Consider the following 26,307-nt stretch of genomic DNA (forward strand, 5'->3'; position numbering starts at 1 on the left):
CTGCTGGCCACACTTTTTTTGAATCAGCCCAGGGTATGGTTGTCTTTCTGGGATGTGAGTGCACACATTCCTGCCGCACAATGAAAGACAGTGGCAACATGGGGACCTAAGTTTCTTTCATAGAATCATAGAGTCATTTAGGTTGGAAAAGACCTTTGAGGTCATCAAGTCCATATTTAACCCAGGACTGCCAAGTCCATCACTAAACCATGTAACCAAGCACCGCATCTACGTGTTTTTTAAATACCTCCAGGGACAGTGATTCCACCACCTCCCTGGGCAGCCTGTTCCAGTGTTTCACCACTATTTCAGTGAAAAAAAAATGCCTACTATCCAATCTAAACCTCTCTTGGTGCAACTTGAGGCTGCTTTCTCTTGTCCTGTCACTTGTTATCTGGGAGAAGAGACCTTTCCCCACCTGCCTACAGCCTCCTTTCAGTTAGTTGTAGAGAGCAATAGGATTCCCACTGAGTCTCCCCTTCTCCAGACTAAACCACCCCAGTTCCCTCAGCCACTCCTCATAAGACTTGTGCTCCAGACCCTTCATCAGTTTCGTTGCCCTTCTCTGGACATGCTCCAACACCTCTACATCCCTCTTGAAGTGAGGGACTTGAGCTTAAATGGCAGCTAGAGCTGGGACAAGAAGGTACTGTGTGAAGAATAGACTAGCATAAGGTATTGTAGGATTCCAACAGATGAACTGGTTTGTTGAAGTCAACTGAAGCTGGTCATTTCTATGCCATTTTTATCCCCATATGGGTGCGTTTTCACCTAAGAAATACATCGTATTGGGCACAACAGCAAATACCCCAAACGTAAGAGCCTACCAGAAGTAAGAAACTCTGCTCTAGGTGAGAGAGAAAAATATATTTGGGGAGATTCCTGAAGACCACAGTCATCTGTCTTCCTTACACACGAATGAACACAAGCTCAAACATACTGATGTACGAGCTGGATAAAGGTCTGCGCAGAGCCAACCTAAACCATGCTTCTGTCATGCTCATTTTGTTACTTTAAATAGTTCTTCAACTTAGAATGACAGAAGTAAGGAAGTCACAAATGTACCGAGTTCCACGAAATACTAGTCTTCTGAACGCTGAGGTAACCAACCAGGAAAACAAAATGTTTAAGAAATCCTCTGTATAAATGCACAGGGAAAAAAAAAAATAATTGCAAAACTTCTATTGCATGCCAGAAGAGAGACATTATACATATACACATACATACATACACAAATATATAGGGAGACTTTTCAGGAAAAAAATAGAAACAAAACTAGAAAGCCAACTTAAAAGCAACCTATTTTAGTTAGCCTGAACTTAAAAGGCGAATGTTTTTAAACATGTAATTACTTTGTTCAGTTTTGAGGATTTTGTGGGGTTTTTAAAACACAGGAAGGATTTTTCAGCTTCACTTACTATTCCTTTCACTTTCTGTTACTGTCTCTGTTTATCAAATATTTCTCCTTCTGCTCTCTACCCCATTGAACATAAATATGTAGCTTATGGCTTGGGATCTTCTGATGACCAACGACTGTACAAACTGACAAAGTCTCTGTTTAGTTCACCGTCAGCACATAGGAACTGCCCTTCCCACAGCACTGGGGAGTCAGTTTGAACCCCAGAAGATATGAAGGAGGTAAAGAAGTCCTATGGAAATAGTATTCTGTTCAGAAAAAGACGACAACCTGGCCACAACTGATACAGTTTGCTTATGTTAGGCTAGCAAAAGTGTTATTTCCTCCAATGGCAAGGTACCTATGTAATGACACAGGACTGGAAAAGCCAGCATAAAACAACAACAGATTAAATTGTGCTAAAGCCAGTTAATTTGCCACAAGTCCGTTTCCTTTCTCTGAACTTCTGAAAGCTTTTCAAATCTGGGAGTTATTTAAGTAAAACCACAAACTCAGGATGTTCTGCTGGTTGTTTCTGCAAGTGCAGTACAAACAAGCCAACTTGTTCACTTTTCCTCTTGTAAAATATTTTCCCCAATCGCCATTCCTCTGTATATCTATCTTTTTGAGGGTCAAAGGCATCACACAAAAAATATAAAGTTTACATGCTTTACTTCTTAAATCTACTCGAGAACAGAAGCTGCAAGGTATAAAGCTATATTACAGAAATACATAAACTAACAATGATGTTCCATCTGCTTAACTGAATATTAAGTAAAATATTACACCGAGATAATCAGAGCAAGAAAGCTCAGTAGTTAAATATTTATCATGTTTAAACTCCAACAAAGAAACAAAGTATCTAGGTCAAAAAATAAAATACCATCTCTTCTGCTGGAACGTACCCCAAGCACAATTTTTCTGGCTGACAAAAGGAGTAAGTTGTTTTATTTGGTAGAGTTTACTGTTCACCAGCACATGTTTAACACAGAACTGAACAGCAGAGTCCCAAGTGGTGCCAGACTACAGCACACTGAACATCCCTCAACCGCCACGAATTCCAAATGCACAGAATGTTTTCACACTCTTCACATACCCACATCTCCTAACAACTATTTCTAACGAGCATTGGTGCACGAGCACAAATTCAGCCCCAGGAGCAGGCCAGATGTCATGGCAGGTGACATCTGCTTTTAAAGGATATCTTAAGTTGAGCATGCTTACCTCCCCAAACCTGCCAGCTAAAAAACATGCTCCACCACTGTGAGGATTTATTTGGGCTCCTCCAACTCGATGTCAGTGCCTACAGGGGTCAGAAAGGGAAAGCAGAAAGAATTAATGAAAACCCAGCCCTTTCCAAAAGCCAAAGAGCTTGTACAGAGTGATTTTAATGCTCTGACTTTAAATTAGTGCCTAGCGTTCAAAAAAGCCTCAATGAATCTCATTTCTTACAAAACACGTCTGCATACTGGGACACGTACATCCATTCTGTCATTTGCATTTTCATATAACACCTAACGTCACAACACTTAAACCATGTGTGTAAGCAGAGCTCTGCTTTTGATAGGACGGCCCCCCATCTCATCTGCCCAAGCCCATCAAGTACCAAACAAGGCAAGGCTACAGATGCCAGTCCAAGATGATGGGTGACCCAGCCCTGGAGGTTATCAGCTGCCTAGCTTCAACAGAGGGAGAAGATCCACAGGAGCCACCCGTGTAAGCCACTGAGCACAAAAAAGACACTGAAGCAGCACAGGCTTCTGGAATTAGGATACCCACGTGTTGCAAGCCCTGCTCCAGTGCTTGGCTAGTGCTTGGCTCCTGTGGGAAAGGGAGATGAGTGCAGGGAGTTCAGGTTGGCAGCCGGAGTAGCTCAGGCTTTGGTTAATGCTCCTTCTTGGCTACAAAACTGAGGTTGCCCACTCCTTCATGCTTCAGTGCAAGGCTGTGTTTAGACAGGGTGAGAACTAGAGCCAACATACAGGTTAATGTCGTGGGGAAAGATGAGCCCTGGGAATATTTTTAATAAAAGACTTGTAGGACTTGGATAACATCAGGGTGGCCAACATACACCCCATCAAAGTATTCCACAACAAGGTAGTCAGTGAACTACATCTTCATTTTGGGATAAAAGCCAATCCAGGGATTAAGAGAACAACTTGTCAAAGCCCTTCATCATAAATCACCCGTATTGTCTCTGGAAATGGGTGGAAACAATTCCACTCTCCCTACTGTGATGGGGTGATTCACTCAGCTGTTGCTGCACAGGAAAACAAATAGGTTTGGCTTGGGAATAACAAACCTTCCTGCGCAAACTTGTGTTTATCGGGAATAGACAGGAAAAACAGGCTGAGCAGGCCTCTCTTTGGTAAAGTGGCGATAATCAGTGGACAATAAGCATTTTTTGGACACATCTCTGTTATCGAGAACCACCATTTATCAATTTACATGTTGAGCGTATGTCCATTTGTCTACACAAAATCGCTACAGGGTGTTGGCACCCTTCCCCTGCCCGTTGCACTGGCTAGCATGCACTCTGCCGTCATGCAGGGACCCGAGCAAGCTTTACGGTTGGGACAACAAGTACTTCTTGGAACTGAAGGTCCCCTATCCCATTCCTGAACAGCGCAAGCTGGTCGAGCCATCACTTCTGACCCGGTGCTTCCCCAGCCTGTCCCACCACCATGCTTAGGACACCTACTGCCCCAGTTACCCACCACAGAGACCTCACTTTATCATACCCCTGATCTTCTCTGGCTCCAGCCACGGCCTGCCATGAGTGCCACCCTCCATCACCTCGCACAGCACCACAGCCTAGCTGGAACAGAGGGATCCCTGGCACGGGATGCAGGAGCATCTGCCCGATAGAGGAGCACGTTTGTCCTTGCAAGCTGTCCTCCCTTAGCCAGTGTTCCAGCTCCTGCCCAGAAGCACACGGAAGGTTCCTTCCTTTCTCCTACCCCACATGAGACAGGAGGTTGCACATCAGTGGGCACTACTAAGGAGTCACTCGGTGACAACGTGTGAAGCCCATGGTTCTTGTGCCAGCTGCTAGCGTTCCATGTACTCTAAACCAGGCTACCATGCCAGGGTGCTTCGCTGCTCTCCTGGGCTCTGTTTGTTCTCTCTGGAGATGTCAGCACTCGCCTTTGCTGGCTGGCACAGGCTGCTTTTGTGTAAAAAGGGCAACAGATGGTCATGGTCACCCCAAAGCCACGGAAGAGTCCATGCTTCCCAGCTGCAGCGGTGGCCGGAGAATGAAAACTGCATTTGCATTCCCATCTCACCTGCGTGGCAGCCAGTACCACTCTAGTTACACATGCCATTTCCATTACATAATGGTTTGCTAACACAACTGAAACCCCTCACATATTTAGGGCAGGTTTGGGGTTTTTTTTAACTTTTATTTGCCTGAAGTTTACATGGAGAATGAGGACCCAGGGGTATTAGTGTCGAGTTCATTTTTTTTTTTTTAAAAAAAGCAAGATTAAAATAGACTTCCAGCTGAAATTACTAAGGGTTAAAACATACGATTTTGCACAAATCCTTGAGCAATGCCACAGATATCTTGACTTGACTGAGTTAATGACAAGCTGAAAATTATCTAATAAGCCCAGACAAGGAAGTTTTCGCTTACTTATTTTTGTGCTTAAGTTATTAACTGCACATCTCCAAGCTTAAATACAGGTGCTGCTCTTTTCGCTAAACCCACAAAGTCTTAGAGTGAAACCACGAACTTCACAATTGCATAACAAATTTCAAATGTGGTAAAAAGTTTGGCATCCTATACTTCCCCTTCAGGTTTTGACATTAAAAAAACAACAACACTGCAAATGCGCAGCTTGTGTAGGCTCTTTCACATTACAAGAGTGCAAATGCAAACTTCCCTCTGGTCTCTTTGACTAAGGCACCTTAACAGGCGATATATAGTAGAGGTAACCCTTAGGCAACAATTTAAAGATCAGCTGGTAACAAATCAGTACATTTTGAAATTTAAAATTAGCTGTTCACAAAAAATAAAGGAAAAAAAAAATCCAAGAGCTAGTAACCTTCCCAGAAAGCGGGATATTTTTCTTCTCGTAGCCACTGCTTTATCCTCCGTAATGGCACGGCTCTGCTTTGCCTTCAGCTGGCCCGTGACCTCCTGGGCCAGGGCTGCAGGGCGTCCCGCGGGCGAGCACAGATGGTCCCCATGTTCTGCACTGCCTTTGGGCAGAAAGCAACTTTACACCAGGTGCATCCTGCAGCAAGTCCCTCTTACCGAATACCGACTCATCCCAAACCATTTGTGGTAAGGGCTGAAGCTGAAAGGCATCTTTTAGCTTTGTAAAAATACGAGTTCATTCATTTTCTTTCAGTACACTTAATATTCTCTTTTTGCCTTCAAAGGCTGGTCGGATGCAGCTTCCTCTTGACGGTTACCTACCCTGCTAAGCACTGGAGAAAAACCCTTTCAAAGCCCAGGCTATAAACCCTGGAGCAGCCACAGTCACAAACTACGCTGAGTTATGGGATGTCCTGCTTTCACAGGGATGAAAGCACCTTTATCATGTTCCCAGAAAGCAGCGGAGGGCACAGTTTTGTCCCGTGCAGGAGTTTTCCCTCCCATGAGAAGGCAGTCTGAGCTTGCCTAGAATGCCACAAAAACATGCCGGCATCCAGCAGCATCACGCAGTCATTCAGAACACAAAGTAAAAGCTCCATTATCCTAAACTTCAGGAAAATCTCCCCAGCTAAAGCATGGCAACAGATGTTTCCTGAAATTTGTTATCGCCTACTGTAGCATAGGGTGGCAAATGACAAGGACATTTCTGACAGGTTAATTTGATAAGAACTGTGAAATGGAAATACAAAGGGGTAGGGGGGAATGCAGAAATAGTCTTCAATCTTTTTCAACCAGTTCAAACAGGCCATATACAGGAAGGTCTCCGCCTTATCACTATAGCAATTAATAAGCCAGCACTCAATTTTTAGCAGTCCTTTAGTGTGATTACGTACGCACATGAACACTGGGGCCAGCTAACAGCCTCATTCAGCCTTTTCTGGAGTTGATGAAAATCTTTCCCTTAGTTTCAACAGAATCTAGGTTAGGATATTAATAATTCACAGCAGGTGCAGTGTACTGCCTAGAAGATCTGTTGCTGCTTAGTGAGTTTTTATCTACAGTAAGATGTCACTGGTTTTCCACGCTCATATCCACCCTTGGTACGATCAGATTTTAAATACACATATAACTCAAGAATGTGTATGCCTTCAAATGCAAGTTCTCCAGCTAGTAAAACATCCCCTTCAGCATCCATAAAGGTTTCCCACAGAGTTTCACAGTACCAAAGCAAATGGGTTTGACCAAAGTGTCTCTGACTATTTCAAAAAATTCGAGTATCCGAACTCTTCATGATATTAAAAAAAAATCTTGAGAAAAACCCCATCCAATTTCCACTGATGGAGCATGTGGGACATTGGCAGAGCAGCAGCACCCTCCTGCCAAGCAGGGACTTCCCTGCAAATACAAAAAGGCCTCCTCACCAAATTGCAACTGCGTAGCACCCCTGATAGAAGAAGAGCAGTCTAAATCTTGGGAAGCAGAACTCTAGATACGGGGGTTTTTGGATGGAGAGTTTTGTTTTTGAGACCACAACTGTAAAAGTAATTAGCTGATTACCCTTAAGAAATAAAAACATGAAACAAATTCAAAGTGAAAGGTCAAAAATACTGTTGCAAATTTATAGGAAACTGTGTCTTTCAGATAACATTCCAATTTTAAGATTTATGTAATTATTTTTGGGCATCAAAATTCTTGACAAATGACTCCCAGTCCAACAGAAACAAGTTAACTTTTGGTGCTGAGGGACTCTGAGGTTATTCTGACTCTCTCAGCCCTACTTCCACTGATAATCCAGGACAAGATTCCCCTAGCTTTTCACACGGTAAGGTCTGCTAAAAAGAAGGCCAGCTCCAATTTGCTTCATGTTTCCTCTTTGAATCAGCAACTCCAAATCCAGACCTAAATCCCTAATAAATAAAAAAAGAAAGAGTTCATTGTTCTTCCTCAGACACCCTTGCTCAGCTCAATGTACATTTGCTCCGTCTTTCAGCAACTTTCTGGCACAAAAGTGTTCCAGCTTCTCAGCTAGGGAAAGTGTGGGGTTTTTTTACAAAACCTTGTATTAGGATCCTTTTTTTCTTGCAAAGTGGGAAGAGGGCCAAGAGTGAGAAGATGTGGTCACTGGGGAGAACTAGGGGGATTTGCAGCCCGGTTAAATTCCCTTTTCTTCCCCAGGAGCCACATTTCTGCCCTGCTTCCTTCCACGCAGAAAACCCGATTATTTCCAAAGCAAACAAACAAATGGATTTTATTTCAGTCCTTCAGGCCATAGAAAAGCACTTTCCTGGGGTAGATTAGTCAGGATTAGTAATTCTGTTTCCTGTTTGCAAGTATTCCAAATAAATCTTGAACTCATATGCTGTGTTTCAGGATGGTTATGGAACATTCGTTTTCAGCATGAAGCTGTCTTGTAGGCATTAATTTTTCTTTATCTGTTTTATTCATATGCAGTTTGTGTGCATACATTTGAAGTAGACTTATTCAGAAAACTACATGTACTTAATAATATTAGATTTGCTACAAACTTCACAAGTGAACGAGAATACTTGGGTTGAATGGAAAGAAAAAAAAAATGTTCAACCAACATCCAGGTTTGTCAAGAGACTGACAAAGGGGGGAATATTCTCACTTATATGTACAGCACCTGAAAGTACATAGTGCGAATGAAATTCAGAAAGATTATGGAGAGATGTTTAATCAAAAGATCTCTGCACAACTGAGAAGCATGCAATCGGTATCTTTGACTGAATGTGCTTCCAAATAAGTACAGGATGTAGTGACTACACAGCTTATCAGTATTTTAACATCATAACTAAAGCACCAGGTATCTAATGCTATATTCATCCTAAATTTCATCAGGCTACATGTCCTGATAATATCCATAGTGCTTTCCAGGTAAAGTCAATAGCAACAGCAAAATCTTTGGATTGTGGATAGGAAGCAGATATTATCAAGGTAAACCCACTACTGGATGAAAATTTGTTTTAATATCTTAATCATTACTTCCTAACTTGTTTTTCTGTTCCAGCGAGAGCCTGTGCATTGACAGTCTGCGTGATGTTGTCACACCATGACCGCATTTTCCAGGAGCCCTTTCCTCTGCTACACTGCTACCCCAGCACGGTTTTTCCACATCTCCCACACCAGGACAACGAGCCAGTCTTGGCATGAACATTTATTCTATAGTATTAGAAATTATTGGTCTTACACAGGTTGCATATCATATTGGTAAACTGTGGACCAAGTTGAAAGATGCAATGTTTCAAAAAACATTTATCTGAGGCTCCTATAGGGGACTATGGTATGTAACCAGTAACAGGGTTGAGCTGACAGATGCACTGCTGGGTAATCCAAATTCCAGGCTGAATAAAAAGAGCAAGCTAGCAAGGACTTTGGAGACCAACATTATCGGGTTACTTAAAACCATCCACATACTCCACTTCTCTCTCGGCAGCAGGGTCTCCCAGAGAGCTACTGTCACATCTGGACTGGGAATCACTCCCAGTTTGGCTCTCAGGAGCATGGCTGCAAGCCAGGAGAGATAAATCAAAAATTAAAACCCTCACGAGTAGCTGCTGGGTTAAGCAAGGTTATAAGGAAAGAAAACCAAGGACCTTTCCAGAAGCTAGGGAAAAATCATCATTCTCATGACAAAGCCTTCACCCTGCACCTTGGGTGCAAAACCCCAACCCAGTGAAGCCTTCCAGAGCTCTTCCACCCAGTTTGCCCAGGCCCTGCAGGCAGCTCACGTGCATCTTCACATAGTGCAGCAAAATAAAGGAAGCATATGTACAAACTGCCACCCAAATGACTAAGAGCTACAGAGGCATCGCTGCGCTAGTGCTGTCAGCGGTACAAGACGATTAGATAAGGGGCAAGATTAGCCCAGAGCTGATACTCTACATAGACAAACAAGCTCAGATGGCTTTGAATAGCTGATTATCCAGCATCGTTGCAAAGAAGGAGGATGACCTGAGAAGCGCAACGAACACAGCTCTCTCTCTGCAGTCGCTAGGAGCTGGAGAGGCTCAGCCTTCAGTGGCTGTTTACCTCCTTGTCACAGCAAAGCACGGCATGGTGCAGCTCTTCAGACCCAGATTGTGCTTTAGCTTTATTGCCCTCCAATACAGCAGATCTAGGACTCCACACCAGGCTGTGCAGGACTCCGTGTGGATCACGTGCAAGGGAAGAGCAGCAGATGAGCCACTGAGCAAAGACTTGCCTTTGCTTTGGGCTCCAAGGCAGCATCACTGCACAGATGTAGAGGTCTCTTCTTATCATTTGTGGCCATTAGAAGGTGGGAGGTTGATTAGTGCTACCCCTACTGTCCTGCAGGAAAGGAAAAGCAGAGGTGTCTCCAACTCCAGGGAATTCTTCCAACATTGTCTACCCACTGGAGCATCCCACACCTTGTAGTACCTTCAGGCATAATCAAATGCCAAATACTGTATGTCAGTGCATCTGACTCCTCCCCAGTTCCTTCAAGAAAGCATGCAGTGTTCTTCTTAAAAAGCTTGCAAGTTTCATTTATGTGAAGACAGACTAAACTTCTCCTTTAACCTTTACGTTCTGGAAGAAATTAGGATCAATAATTGATCTCTACACATAGTTCTACATAATGAGTTGAGCCCAAAGCGAAGCTCAGTCACCCCCAGGCCTCCAAAGTCATATGAAATCACATTGACCCTTTGCTGTAACAAACTACCCTTCCCTGCCCCCCTACCTAGCTTCACTTACACAGCAGCTTAATTTTTGAAACCTCATACATGCACAAGCACGATGTGCCACTTGCACGCACCACCTGTTGAAAGACCAAGTGTCTGAGTGTTCTTTTGATGGGAATGCTGCAATATTAGCTCATCTGAGTATTTATATTTTGCTACCTCATGTTCCTCACATCTGTTTGTGGAAGGTCACGTTCAGTCACACATCCAACACCAGCATCGACTTCCATTATACAACACAAGGCTCAACCACCCCTGGACTCACAAGGCTTGCTGGCAAGCTTCTATATTCCTCTTCTACTCCTCTACCAGTTATGCTACCCTTTTCCAGGAAATGCATTTCCATTTTCATTAGGAAATAAGCAATGCAAAGCATCTACAGATAGGTGATGGATGAATTCTGAGTATAATCTTGATATCCATATCTCAAACATAGACAGTCTTTTACCATCAAAGCACTTTACAAGCATCAGTTATAAACCCTCAGTGAGACACGAGTCGGTAATATAGTGCTAAGCTGCGCATGATACCTTCGGATGGATAGATACCCAGATACCTTCTGTCGGAAAGAAAGGGCTGTCCTGATAGTGTTACAGTGAAGTAAACCATCAACTATCTTCTTTATTTAGGATCTCCTTTCTATGGCAGGTGCTAAGGGGTTAAAATACAAGCCTGGATTTTATTATGAAGCCTTTATCACTTTAAACAAAACAAACCAAAAATCTCAAGCACAGGGGAAGAAGAGCACCTGGGGCTTGGGTGAGATAAAGGTAAAAAGCAAGGCTGCTTTTCAGCTGCATTTCAACAGTGGCAGGGCACTCCATCACTATCCCTTTGGGGACACAGCTCTTCAGAACCATAACAAATGAGAGGGGATACCCACAAGGAGATGGGCAGCAATGTTTTAAGAGCTGTGACAGTCCTTCACACGCAGTTGGCCAGAGCACAACAGGAGAGGAGAGCACGACAGTGAAGTCAGTCATAACTACGTCTCCAAGCAAGCACTTAGTCTCTATAGGTAGCAACCACAGCTCTGACCTACCCTCTCACACGGGTCTGTACACAGTAGTCCATCTTTTACCTCCTGACTAGCCCAGCTAGGAGGAAAAACTCCGTGACTACCCAGACAAAATGCCAGCTACAGCGATACATTGAAAGACAGGTATTCAAGTAGCTCCTACTCCCCTGGAATAGCTTTATCAGCTTATTCAGTGTGGATTGTTTAATTTGTATGGTTACCCACTCACATCCACATCACACAGGCACGGTGCCTACAGACAGCGGACTGGGGAACCTGCAAGGATTGCAAATTAATTTAAAGATGATGGGTTGGAAATCATTTTCCATTTTTAATTGTAACTGTACGGCAATGACATACCTCTTGCTGCCTTTCTCCTAACACAGGTGCACATAGCGATAGGGACAGAGATTTAGCCCCCAGCTCTAAACCCCACACATCCGAAGGCAGCTCTCACGTTTCTGCACTGCGGATAACAGCTGTCAAAACCAGACCATCTTCTGCGTAAATTCAACAACAGTGGTAAAAGTCCACTGAACCCTTGGCACCTGCCCTCTCTTCTGGGTAAAAAAAAAAATCTGCCCTGGGGTCAGTTCAAGGATTTTATATGTCAGTGAGTTGGGATGCAGAAGAGGGCTTAGGGTACATCTGTTTCCAGGTGGGCTATTCCCTGCCTTTCCTGGCCAGAGAGAGGAACTTAGTGCTGAAATGTTTGTTTGTAGAGCTGACACCTCTTGAGAAAGGTTGAAGCTGCCGAGTTCTGAATTCACTACCTCGCTCTGCAGTGATGTTTCATAGCTTTGCCACTTTACAGCCATGCTGCTGGGAGGCACTTCATGCCAGAGCAGTCTGATACAGCGAGGGCTTGAGCCACACGTTCATCCACGCTCCCTGTGGAAGTCCAGGAGAAAGAGTGTTCGGGTTTCTGCATGCACCGGCACGTTTCTTCAAGGATGTGTCAAAGAAACAAGGAGTCCTGAGCTGTCCTCTGTGGTACAAAGATATCCTAATACTGCAACTGCCTTTAAGGAGGAACTTCTGCTTCAGAGAGCTCTTGTGGTGCAAGGCGGGGGTCTGAGGTCTGACTGGATCAAGCTGTGCTACAGCAATCCTGAAACCAAACCGCTCTGCCCAGGCTTCAAGCACTCAGATAAATTCAGCTAACTGTGGGAGGAAGGGAGAAAGCTTCCAATGCCATCAAAGACAGACAAACAGAGTAAGAAGCAAAAGGCACCTATGTGCTGCAGTAAGGTCAGAACAGTTTGGACACACCTGAAAAAACAAGTGCACAGACTCTGTGTCTTAAAGTATTGATCACAGGTCTGAAACAGGAACAGAAATAACACCCAATACAGCAATCGGGAATCGGGGAGATGGGGCAGTACCAGACCCTTGCACAAACCCAGGCTATAAAACTTGGTTGCTGACTTAACTGATTATTTGGTTTAAATACGTGGTAAGGCCAATGGTCAGACAGCAGCGGAGAAACAGTCTGGCTTTTCCCTCAGACCCACCACGGCTGTGAGCACAAACCACAGGCTGGTGAGCCTGCACATGTCTTTCCAGGCAGGCTCTCCATCACCAGAGAGTCTTTCGCCCCCTTACTTCCAGGTGCTATGTTGGATCAGTGATCACAGATTTCATCTCTACACCCTGTTCCAGTCTCCCTCTTTTGGCAAGCGTTCCGTCTTCCTTGTTCTTTATTCCCAAGGCATACCCTTCCTCTCTCCTGGCAGCAGTTTTCCTGCCTGCTCTCCCTCTAAAATTCCAGTCACCTAACCCCAGCACGTACCCTAACCTCCTTTCCCATGCCCAGCTCTCCTCCTAAGCACAACATCAGCATGGTTTACACACCCCAGGTTCAAGAAGACAACCCACAAACGTGCCCTCGCCCTTTCTCCCCCTGCTCTAAGCAGCAGTCCAGACATACAGAGGGGAGAATAAACACCCAAGAGAAATATCCTTAATTTCCTTCCCACTTCAGATCAGAATTTGAACAGCAGACTTCTGGGAGCAAGGGCAACATCAATGTGATGCACTTCTCCAGCAGCAGCTCTGGCCTCTGCTTTGCAGGGACTGAGCATGTCCCAGTCAAAGCCCTGAGGACATCGTGGGGAGAAGCCACAGTGGGAGCACCTGCGTGACACTCCTTGCAGCACGTTCCTGGAGCCAATTCACCTTTGTGCTATGACTTACATCTGCAGGGTTACATCTCCTGCTCCCCCCTTGTCAGAGAGGTACAGGGACGGGCTCTGGCCCATACTGCCCTGCACCAAAGCAAGCTCTGGCCAGCACAGAGGCAAAACCCGGGAGCAACGTTGGGACTAACTTCTGGAGACAGAGGTGCAGCAGCAGCTGCCAGAAGCCACCTGCTTCCACCGCATGGTGCAACGGATCATCAGCCTCTTACACATGTGATGCAGCAAGAGAGAAGAGGAAGTCCTGACCCACTCTGTGTCAGCACAAGTTTCTCGTATGTTAAGAAACTTCCCGGGGCTGCGCGGCCAGCCAGCTGTGGTCAATGGCAGCCTGCAAATCCCAATGACTTAAAACTGAAAGGAGGAAATTTTCAGTTGTCATTTCACTCCTTGCATGCATCAGCTGTCTGATGACCCCTTCCTACTCCAAGCACCATTCAGAAAGAAACGGAGTATATCAGCTACGCCAGCCAGCCAGCAGCTGCGCAGCAAAAGCCCTGGCACGGAGTCCTTGCAGGGCTTGCATGGGGAACGGAGGGCTAAAAACTAGCATTTGCGAGGACACCAGTCTCCTATCACTCCAATAAATGCTCTCTGAGATTTCACTTTTCAGGTAACATGTCACGTCACGTTAGACCAAAGCCCTACAGCGTGTTAAATCTCTTCTGCAGAGATTTTGTCTGATATCTCCTTGCTGTCAGGGTAGTTCTGCAAAAAGATACAATCTGCATATAACCTGCAGTGGAGTCATTCACATGCACTTTGTTCCCTTCAAAGCAGAGAGGAATGAGAGCAAGAGTAGGAGAGCCTGAAAGCCTCTGTTCTCACAGAAACGCAATTCCCCACAGTGCAAGTACCGCCTGCAGACACAGCTATCTTTCCAGCATCTCCTCTGAGTCTTAGATGGGAGATGATGGGGCAGCAAACCAGCCGAGAGCAACAGTCACAGGGCTGCCCAGAGGGCAAGCTGGAGTGTGGCTGCGGAGGGGGGAGGTTGGTGTGTTCGGTATAACTCAGCCAGCCTTTCAAGAAGTCCCTTTGAAGTTGAATATATCTTATTTCTAATCATTCAAGAAAACAGTCAATCCCTGTTTTCCTACAGAAAAGAGGGTCATCGTCTCCTAGTGGCTCTGGTCAACATCATCTTTTCTTTCACAAGCACATTTCCTAATTTCCTTCCAGATCTACAGCTACCACAGAACCAACCACAACATCTTTGCATCTTTGATTACATCAAAAGCGCATCTCCTTCGGCAACGCAGATCTTTCCTCATATTTCAGGGCTATCATCACTAGCAGAAAAGTTGCAGTTTCACACTTACCCTCCTGAGGTAAATTTTTCTGCTGATGCATACTCAGACCGGGACTGTTCCCAACTAAGTCACAGTTGGGACCCTTTTGCTGACCCTTTTAGATTTCTGAAACTACCCTGGGATTTAACCCACAGTGGCACTGCCCAGCCATCCCAAATCTCAGAGCAGGGCTGTCTCCATGTCACGGATTGAGAAAGAAGGGCAAAGAGAAGTGCACTGATTTGCCCACACAGCAAAACGAATACCACAAATAAGAACAAAACCCCAAAATGTTTCTGCCTCTATGCCTACTACTAAGATTTCAATGAGAAGTGGCAAGATAAAAGTATGCATTTGTTCTGTTACTCCAGTGCCTTACTCATTAGAGAATTAGCCTGAAAACCCAAGGATCTTTACTTCTATTTTGAATTAAACAGTTCAGATCTACATTGCAAAACTTCCCTGATGTAATTCAGGGAAAGGTGGAAAAAGATATAATCCCATATCAACAGTTTGCCAAGGGTCCTTAGCATCAACACAACAACACTTGAAAGAGCTGGCATGGCTTATTTCACCCAGAAAAATAAGGAGCCTTGCCATGTCTGCACTGGTTAGTAAGTGCCCTGGCAAAACAGTCCTTCCCCATACCTGGCTGTGCTGCTCCACTCACGAGTAGACCACTGTAGCTGGTATTTTTGTAACTCCCGTTAGTACTAAAGTCACTTCTTGAGTACTAGCTAAAAAAAAAAACAAAACAAAACCAAAAAATCTCCACCACCCATTCACTGTGCATTCTTTTTTACACGCTTCCCAATAGCAAGAATATTGCTTAACGCAAGAAGTGGTAAAAATTTTGAAACCAGAATAAGGTCAGTACTCCAGTTTACTTTGTCAGCTCTGGCTGTTTCCATTGTATAATTACTCATGTATAAGATTCTTGCAATAGGAGTCAATAAAACCTAGTCTTCCTGTTGCAGCCATAACACTGATTTTTTTATTTTTTTTATTTTTTTTTACTCTCTTGTTGCTCACATATTTACAAACTCCTGAATTTCTTTTCTTGCAGACATTCCTGGAAGTGATGCAGGGACACCACAGCTTGAATCACACTGATGAACCAGCATCTAAGCTAGCAGGTCTCATGGTCAAGTTCACGGCAAAGTCATCAACATAACCCTTGGCCTTTCCCTGCTTACTAAGGCATCAGCACTGAGACCTCTTATTTCTAAAGTGATACTTGGACCTTTCTGCCCTCCATAACCTTTCAGGATTCCTACAGCACAATTGGAACCAGAGCACAAAATGTGCTCGTTCACCTCTGTATGCGATCACAACAAAAGGAAGCAAAAAAGATTCTCTTTTTTCTCAAGAAAAAGGTCTACAGTATCCACGTGCAAGCAAAGACTGGGATAGGAGTTCGTGCTCTGGGGATTTTTTTGTTACTTTAAGCAGAATGAGGTGTTGAAGCTGATGTTTTAGCTGATCTTTCTCCATCCAAAAAAAACCCTCCCTAACAATAATGCATCTGAAGGAACAAAGCTACAGCTGAATGTAGAGCGGTCGATGTCATCACTGTTGAGCTAATACGTGACTAAGCTTTGACTTATGGCAGACTGTCACACAGAGCTCCTCTGTGTCCTCTTCCTCTCAAAGCTCCCCAGCAGCTTTCAGCAGCACTTGCTTTTCCCGGAATCAGTCAAAATTAGGTCAAAGTGCATCTGAGCAGGGGACGGGCTCTCTTTTCTGCTCTTTGCACAGCGCCGGGGAAGAGAAGACCAGCGGCTCCTTCACATTGTAAAAACAAGAACTGGTGTTAGGATCTGTCAGATACACTGGCATAAACCCAGAAAAACTCTCCAGACTTAATGATCATCGAGGGATGAGAAGAAATTTTGGAATTCAGACTCAGATTCCCACTAGTGACTACAAAATCTCAGGGTAACAGCACCAAGGTCCAGGAATTATTCTCTTTTCAACCCGATGAACAGAAATCTGGAGTTCCAGTGGTGACGTGTATTTTTTGTCCTTCATAAATTATTTCTTTTTGTAAACTTGGGGGTGAGGGGTGCCACTTGTGCTGATTTTATTTTTTCTTTTTTAAAGTAAATTTAAGCTCCCTTGAACACCCTGAGACATACTGGAAACTTGTTCAAATTAGTCTTTTTCCTGGGTAAAGCCTCCCTCCTACACTGATCCACCATGGACAAACCTCTTGGTCAGCACAAAGACTTTCTGGAGCTTCAGGACAAGTAAATTACAGAAGGAGGCAGACTTAAACAAGCAGCATCACTTTCCTTTAATTAAAAAAAAAACCACTAAAAATGACACAGCGTTGCAAGAGGATGCAGTGGAGACCATATAAAGCCCAGGTGAAACAGTAGTAAAAGGACTAGATGCAAGGTTTGGGCAAAAACTTGGGTATCACCTGTGTGATGAGAGGTTCTCCAGACTTTGACATGGCATTCCCTGGACAGTTGTCCCACTGCTGGAGCAAGCTTGAGCTATTATTAGGCTGCAGACAGGAAGAGCAGCGGGGATCACCACAGGAACAACAGGACCCTGGGGAAAACGTGTCAGATTTGAGATTTATCCGAAAAATATGGGGGGAGGGTACGCAGAAAAGTGGGAAGGAAACCAAATACAGCCTTACAGGATGTGAAGTAAAAGTAAGTAAATGTAAAGTTAGTTTATACACACAGCGCTGCTTCCTGAGCTGGTTTTCTCACAAGCAGAATAGGAGTCATGTCCAATTTGAATGGAAATATTATGTTTCTAAAAAACACACAAACTGCCTACTGAATCAAGAGAAGATCATGAATTGAAAATCTGTATCCTTTGGTGGATGGTAAAAATCCCTCCATGTTACTACATGAAGCTGTTGGCGGTTCCTCACGTACTTTATATTTACTGTTTACAAAAATCTGCAAAGTGATAACACTGCTTAAAAGTTAAGTGCAGAAATGTCACCCAGGTAAGCGTGCACAGAGGGAACCTTGCTGTCACTGGAAAGCCAGCAATCCTCTTGTGAATGTGATCCAGTCACGGCCAGAAGGGCGGGGGGGGAAAAAAAAAAAAAAAAAGGGGGGGGGGGGGGGGGATGGGGACCCCTGTATTTTCTGAATGTCACCGATAAGGCCATTTTGGTACAATCTATCAGGAGACTCTAGTGCAAGCATACGATAATCCTTGGATTATAAAAACGATAGCGCAAAGGAATTTGGGACATGGACACATTTTAACTTCTCTTCTTTGCAGAAAATAACGCTGCCCTGTTGAAGGCAAAGCAGTATCCCCACAGAGTCATTGAATAGGACAGACACTATACAGGAACTCATACATTACAGTAGTCGTCAACACAAGCTAATGCAGATGCCTGTAATCCAGACCACTGCAACTGTTCAGTTATTATTGCTTTCTGGAAGCAACACGCATTGAGAATGAAAGGCCATGGTCTTGCAAAATAATCAGTAAGCAAATCGGACACGAAAGCTGACTGAGATTCTGAGCGGTGTAGTTAGAGGAGGGGGTAAAATCCACATGCAGAAAAAGTCATGCATAAAGTGATGTCAAATCCTTTTAGACTATTGTTTGTTTTAGTGACATGAGCTCCCCTCCTGCCACCATCCATGCAAAAAAAAAAAGAAAAAAAACAACTGGAAATTTTCTGTTTTCACTGCAAGTGTGTAACATCTGCCCAGCACCATCAGGATGTAGTAGCAGAAGCAATTCTTCTGGTCTAAGCCTGTACAGCACAGAGGTGCAGCCCCCTGGACTCAGCCCTGCAAGGCTGGGCTCACCGTGCTGTCTCCTCCCCAGCTTTTAATGACGAAGAACAAGGGAGCTGAGCTCAATGAAACAAAAACCAAATAACCCAAATAAATTCAAAATGTACTTTCTAATACATTACCATCCAACTAATCTGTTTTAATTTCAGGGTACGTGCATCCTGCCCTTGCAGACAATCCTGTTGCCCACAGTCAGGTTACTTGTATGAATGAGTTTCTGGATCCTTCCCTTAAACAGAAAAAAATGCAAGACACATGCAGCCTAGACCAAAAAGGTGATGTAGTGACAGTACAGTGTGCAACTTCATTTCACATGGCTTGCCATCACATGACTTTTCTTCCCACAAACCCACAATATTATTCCCTACAATGAAGGTGTATAATAATTAAGATTTGATTTTAAATTACTTGATCCTTTACAAGGAAGAGGCTCCCTAAACAGAAGTTCATGCAAATTTCAGTCACCCACTGGTTTTAGGCAGAACTTACTTATTATCAGCTTTTTGAACTCCTATTAAAAGTCATATATATATATAGCTGACATTTATTTATATATTTATAATTAATGAACAATCATGAATTTTATAAAAATGTCAAATAACATAAATTCAGACTTTTCTGTAATATCCATTAGCAGTCTACAGAAATCCCAGATTCACTAAGGCCAAACACTATTTTTCCTACAGCACTCCTTCCTAAGGAAAAGTAATTTCAGATGGGAAAGCTGAACTGGGGATTATCTTTATACAGCAAGATCTTGGCTGCATGACAGAAAAATGAAAGGAGCCTGCTGATCAGCTAAAATACTACAGCTCCAAGTATGTTTGGATGACAGCCAAAGTCTTGGAATTGTTTTGCCATGAAATCTGCTTTTAGACAGGAAGAACAGGAAAGTTTTCAGTCTGGAAGAGGCTTCGTGATGAAAAGCTTGGAAATCAAGCCCATTATTCACATCCAATCAAGCCTGCCCCTCCCTGCTCCTTGCTCCCCTTTCCCTCCCCAGCACAGGCACCCCCACACATACAAGTGCACCCCACACATAGCACATACTCCGTGCCTCTTACATGCTTTTGGAATTCATTTTTTATAAAGCCACTCAACATTTAATGCAAAATGATACTGTTGATTTGCCACTGAAGTGAGCTGTGCTTTGCTCACATAATCCAGGTCATAGAGGTGACTGTCCTTTAAAATTAAGTTATTTGCCTGTATCAGATGTAATTCAAACCTTCCGGCTCCTCAAGGCAAAGTTCAGGTGTTACAAAGAGGCTCTACCACCTGCTTTTTCCTCTGCGTGCCTGCACCGCAGCCTTAATCTGCACTTGCATTTCAGGCATCACGTACCCTTACCGGACACCTAGGTTTCTGGACAGTCGGTACAGCACAGATACATATTTAAGATGCAGATGACGTATAGAGCTGTACTGCTCTTGTGGCCATAATACAGGGAGCTCTCCAGGGCTGCTGTTGCTGGTGAATCATTGCAGTTAGCTCTCACTGAGGTCAGCAAGAACACAGTCCAGGCTCGAAGCCTGGAAATCATAGGCAATTAAAAAGCAGAGCCTGCACAGCTGTGAAACACTCCCTGAAGCAGAGTGTTTGGCTGGCTTTGCTTCACCCAGGACACCGAAGGAGCACCTTCCATCCCTACCCAGGCCTGCACGTAGCTGGGCATCCACCCTTTGTGCCCAGCAAGGGCTGGATGCAGTGGAGGAGCAGCTCCAGCAGCTGCAAGAACACTTGCTCTGCACTGATCCCATCTTCATTTCCATACAAAGCGTTTAAAAGGTTTTCATAACACCAGCTTGTCACCACCCTAGGTATTAGGCTATATAGATATTGTGCTTTCACAATAAATCTAGTTTCACAACTCCTGCCATTTTATCAAAAATTACGTTGCATCAGATGGTGGCAGCTTAAGGTTTGCTAAGTCAAAATTTCTGTAAGAAGCTGTGCCAAGTTAACGCTGTCATGTAGGGCTGGCTTAGATGCTGTCCCCTTCTCTTTCACACTGGCACCAGAGCACACAGATGCCGTGAACTCCACGGCAGCTGCTCCAGCGCACTGATGGAAGTGTGGCTGCATGTCCTGGGCTGATCTGTGCTCTGCTGTTACTGGCACAGCAGCGCCGGTCTGCTCCAGCCACGCTGAACTGGTCCACGTGCCTTCCCAATATCCCCGTGGAAAGCCGTGGTCACTGCCACAGGGCACTGCCACCGGGGCTCCACCACCACTCTCTGATGTGAATCCAAATCCGATCAAGCCTGTCTCACACCCCATCCGGCCCTCTCTCCCTTTCTGCCTCCCGCGGAACCGCCAACAATTTAAACCGGGCCTTAGCTCTGAATTTCAAGTAAGCCACTCTTTCCCCACAAGTGTTGTAATAGCCATGTGTTCTAGAACATTTACTTCATTAAAAGATTGCTTGGTGTAATCCCAGCTCCGCTATCTAAGGTTGCCCAAGCCACGGGTTTTCTGCCTGCCTGGGCCTGTAGCCTGTGACCCCTCCGTCCAGTGCTCCGGTCCAGCACTGCAAGTCGAGTGGTTTCTGATTCCTTCTTACACCGACGCAGAAATTCGACTTTGCTCTGGCAGCCCCGTTGTACCAGTCGCAGCGGGGTGGCCCCGAGCGCTCGCACGGCTCGGCAGGCCCGGCACAGCTGGACTGCGCTTGCGCTGAGGGCGAAGCGGAACGGCACGCTTTGCTCTCCCCTTTGGAAGGGTCACAATTCGGCTGAAGAGCGGTAGCAGGAGGACTCTGACAACAGCTAAGTGAGCTTCCTGAGCCCAGGAGCGGGAGGCAACAGTTCAGCTCAGCTCTTTGCATGCAGAAATGCCTGCAGCATTCAGCCTGCTCTTGTTCCCCTCCTCGTCACCTGCACAACACGCACACATGGTGCTGCTGCTGACCGGGGGCAAAGAGAGAAGGGAAAAACAGCTTGGTGTGTTATGTTCCCCCCCCCCCGCTCTTTCTTCAGGACATCATTTTGCCACCAATGTCTGTCTACCCTTGGGCAACTGTCAGCTTTGCTTGCATCTCATGCCAGGTTTAGATACTACCAGATAGTTTAACATACTATAAAGGGACAGAAATTCTGGTATGACCTTTAGACCCAGGGTTCTCTCAGGGCTCCTGACCAAGACGCTCGGTATCAATTTTCCTCTTCTCTAAAATCAAGTACCAACCGAGTTCTTCTTTGCAGACCACTGGGCTGGTACTACCTAACAGCAATGAGGTACTCTGTTACCAGTTTACCAGAGTCCACAGAAATACCGTGTATTTACACTGGTCTTCAAAAAGGATCACCTTTCCCCATTTATTAATTCACTCTGTAGCTGATTGGGTATGACAATAATTTTATGTTTACACGTGTTTGTACTTACCACCCTCAAAGCATGTTAACATAGTACGGTGCAAACAGATGTGTCGCTGCATGAAAACGGAAAGTTTGTCTCCACAAAGAAATCAAATTTATTAGAATAGCTTTCAAATTGGTTTCATTTGATACATCTGTACAACCCTCCTATGTGGGTATTAGTAAAAATATTTAAGAATACTTAGGCTGACATGACATCATACACCTATAGCAGAGTATTCGCACAAAGGAATTTGGTTGTTGAGCTGTCATATATTAGCAGATACTATTTTATTAAATCAGATTTCATCTCAAGAGAGGTTGGGAAAGAGAAGGGGAAGGGAGTATTAAGTTGTTATCATTCTCTGCATCTTTTTTGCATTCTTAAGTTAGTTTATGGAATGGTTATACAGCTATTCTTGCAAAACTAATTCTAATTCACTGCATAATCCTATTTGTTTACTTCGGTTCCAAAGAAGGCCAAGTGTAACGTGTCAGCGTATGCATCCTCAACACTCAGGCTCTTTTACATGTCCCCACAGGTATATTTTATCTCACAGGTGGCATCTCCATGTTTATTTTATTCCCCAGACAGCCATGACAGAATGGTTTCAGAGAGACAAAGGGAAAATATCTGTTCTGTTTAGGAGTCACAAGCCCGCAGGGAAAACTTGAGAGTGAGTATAACTACACTATGGACCATGAGGTCTAAACAGAAACCAGACATTGTTTTGTTTGCAGTTAAATCTGAAGTGATTCCAAACTATGCTAAAAACCCAACCCACTTCGGCTGAAAGAGGATCGCTGTATTTGAAAATGAGTCAAGAAAAGGATGCTTAATTACGCTCAAGGCTTCTGCCTTCAAGCACTGCAGCTAGATTTACAAAGACAAATATATCCTGACCTGAAAATCCAGTGCAGTATCTAATTTTTCTCACACTCCTCATCTTGGATCAAACCCAAGAAAGGGAGGAGGACAGACTTAAGGAGGTGGTTCATCTCTGCTGTATTGCTGCTGCTTGCAATCCCCACTATCTCCATCGTCCTCATGCAGCCCTGTACAGTCTCTTCTCTGCTGTGTTATCTGAACTTCACCTGGCTCTTTCCCACCAGCCTTCATATTCATGACTTTTCTTCCTCTGTCCTCTCAATTTGACACACTCATCCACAGCAATTCCATTTTCTGCTTGAGGAACCACCTTATCCTTCAGCTGTGTGTTTTATCGTCATCACAACTTCATTCAGTTCACAGCCCTTTTTTTCCTATTCAGACCAAATGTGTTGAGTTAGGATGCCCTTTGCAAACAGTTTCTCTCCAGTTCCTGATCTAATGTATAGCTGCTTTCTGGCCACCAGCTCCCTAAGCTTTTTCCTGACACTGCTTTAGCCTGTGACCTGATCTGGTTTGCAAGCAGTAATTACACTTTGGACCTTGCTCCTTGGCTTCACTTTCTCTTATCCATTAGCATGGTGCTATTTCTCACCGTTCTGTATCCTATTCTGCTTTTGATTCCTTTCCTTTTCCCTCCCATTTCAACTTCTCTCCACCTAGCCCAGTCCTACGAGTTCATCAACACCTGTCTCCTGAATTGATGCTACAGATCATCTCTGAGAAATCCTGTAGCAAGGATGGTCTTTCTTATCACAACAGCATTCTCTTCCAGAGACACTATTTCCCCCAGTTTGGCCCCTGACTCTAACATCACACCTTTCCACCACTTCTCTTTGCACAAGAAGCTGCTGATTTCATCCAAGGAAATTTTACCATATTCATTTCCCCACAACTCTCCTTTTATCCTCCCATGCCACCAGATCAGAATGTATTCATTTTCACAGGGGCTGATCTTGCTCCCAGCCTAGGACAAGCACCACCGCTACTACAACACAACAACAAAAATCACAATACCACCACCCCCCAAAACCAAGCAAACAAAATCTGTCAGCCAAAGCTCATTCCATGAACAAGAGAGGAAAGACAGCATTCATATTGCTGAACAAAATACCTCAGCATCCTTTCAGAGCAAGCACCAGTACTTCCCTCAAAAGAATCCAGAGGGAAACAGACACCACTGTCCTGCAGGGCCCTTCCTTGGGCAAGCAAACAGTCCTGAGAGGAGCCTCAAACCCCACCTGCTCCTCCTGCACTGGGGCCCACTATATCAACTGGGCATCATGCTCCTGGGCTCACTCCCAGCACCTGTTTGGTACGGGACCAGCTGCTCCCCTACATCCTTAAAAGCCTTTGCTCCCTGCCACACTGCTATTTTCTCAGCTCTTCACTTGCACTGATGACCCTGTCCCACCTGAGTGACAGATGCAGCTCACACCTGCCCCCATCCCCTCACCCTGGTCCTCAACCTGCCACTCTCCCTTCCCAGCGCAGACCTAAAAGGCTCTCCCAGCTGCTGACATCCACACTCAGTCACTGCCTTCCTGAGACGCTTCTGTATTTTCCTGCTTCCTTCCATCTCCACGCTTTCTTAATGCACTGCTACACGAAGAAAGCCTTCAGAAAGACCTTTGGAAAAGGTCTGCTGGGGCCACCATCTCTCAAGCTGTACTACAGCTTCTCAGTTTCCTTCTGCCCTGCCAAAGCCTTTAACCCAGAACGAGCTCCTTAGAGGGGGAACATTTGTTTGCTCAGAACCTATTAGCACCTCTGGTCCAAGAGCAACCTTCCAGGTGCTACATTAATTAATAACAACAAATCAGTCACCTGTGGCAGAACATTTCACAGCCTGACTGCTTTACATAAGGAGACATTTCCTTCCTATTTTGTTTTTAAGTGTCCCTTTTACCCAATTGTCTTGCTGGCCCTCAGGCTGAGTGAGAGGAAATCTTAAGATGGATAAGCAGAGTGGCAGTATTCCTTGAAGGCAGCAGCCTTCATGCTGAAAATAATTTTGTCTGAACAATTACCGTTTTAATTCCTGGCGGCGTACACAGAGATTTCAAACCCGTGATCTGTAGGTCATTGTGGTTTTTTCCTGCAGCTCAGTAAAACTACTCATAAATTTGCATCAATTTCAACAGTTTCAGGCCTCCACCTCACTATTTACTCACCACTACGTTTTCTTTTTTCTTTTTGACATTTTCAACACAGTTCAGCCTGTCATTTCAAACTACTCTTCTATATGAAACGTAATTTTAAAATAGACCTAAAGCAAAAAGGAGTGTTTTTTTCAAGCCAGTGTGGATTTGTGGGATCTCTGTTGCAGAAGAAAACCTGAAGCCAAAATTACTTCCATCTCTCCCATTTTCTTCCCATTCTCACCAACCCCCCAAAATGTTATTAGCACAACTGTAGTCTGCAAGCAACTGCCTTAGCTTGGACAGTACATCACCTTCTCTTGCTTTCCAGTGCCACAAAAAAATGGATAGACTTCAACATTGTTTTTCCACCAACACAACTGGAGCCGTTGCCACAGGAACCCTACTGTAGCTTCCTGAGGGCCATCTGATGGCCCTTCACCTCTTCGTGCCCTACACCTCTCCAAGCACAGCTTGGTGCGCTGCACGGCGCTCCACCAAAGCACAGGCTTGAGCTATGTGCCCAAAAGCCCCTCCTGCACAAAGCTGTGCCTGCAAACCACCTGGAAAACCCTGCAAACCCAACGGTCACATCCCTATGGCCTATGTGTGCAGCAGCCAAGATATTCCAGGTGCCCTTCCCACAACCATCCACCAGGTCTCATAGAGTTTCTGTGAGCAGATGAGGTCAGGTCCATCAAGCCTGGCGTGAGCTCAAGTTGTATTTTAAACCCACTGACAGGCAAAAGACATCAAAGCGGGCATCCCGACCTTGCAGATCACATTAAATCTGCCCAGCTAGGCTGAGCTGGGCTCCTTTCTCGGGGTCACCAGCACCATGGGCAGGAGTGGCAGGGCATGGCTTCCCACACTGCAGGTAGACGTTCCGACCTTCACGCCCTCTAAGGCTCCGGCAAATTGAGTTTCCTGGGGTCTGGGGACTCATCCTCTCCACGCTCCCAGCTCCGTGCCTGCGGCTCACCTCTGCCTGACTTGCAACATTGCGTTTTCCACAGCATTTCGTCAGACTGCTGTAGCAATTCGGGCCCATACTCTCTTTCAGGCTGTCTTTGCCAACCCCGTTGTGACACCGCATGTTGGAGCAACATGTACCCATCCATAAACTGCAAAACTACTTAAAGCGGTTGTCTCTGCTGCGTCCTAAGCAGCAAAGACTGCAGAATGATGCATCAGGGAAGGCAGAGTTTTGCAGGTAACAGGTATATGTCCTTCGCATGTAGCAAGCGTTATTTTTTTTGCTGGGATGACACCTCAACCTTTCGCTCCACATGCGAGGGAGGTAGAGCAGAGGGAACCACCGTAGCTGTTACGGGCAAAGTTATATAGGTAAAAGGTTAAAATAATGTCATCGGCTTGGGCTTCCCGCAAGAACCCAACCAGTT

The 26,307-nt window shown here is 44.9% G+C and overlaps 1 long non-coding RNA gene across 1 annotated transcript; it reads right to left on the reverse strand.

Annotated features, from left to right (window-relative positions):
* Window positions 1-2,665: 2,665 nt before the first annotated feature.
* LOC121093880 lies at window positions 2,666-25,876 on the reverse strand. Its single transcript, XR_005829688.1, has 3 exons — window positions 25,676-25,876; window positions 17,159-17,292; window positions 2,666-2,699 (listed from the first exon to the last, which is right to left on the reverse strand). It is a non-coding gene; the product is annotated as an uncharacterized LOC121093880 (long non-coding RNA).
* Between the last annotated feature and the right edge of the window lie 431 nt (window positions 25,877-26,307).

Source organism: Falco naumanni, chromosome 1 (assembly GCF_017639655.2).
Source record: "Falco naumanni isolate bFalNau1 chromosome 1, bFalNau1.pat, whole genome shotgun sequence".
Classification (NCBI taxonomy): domain Eukaryota; kingdom Metazoa; phylum Chordata; class Aves; order Falconiformes; family Falconidae; genus Falco; species Falco naumanni.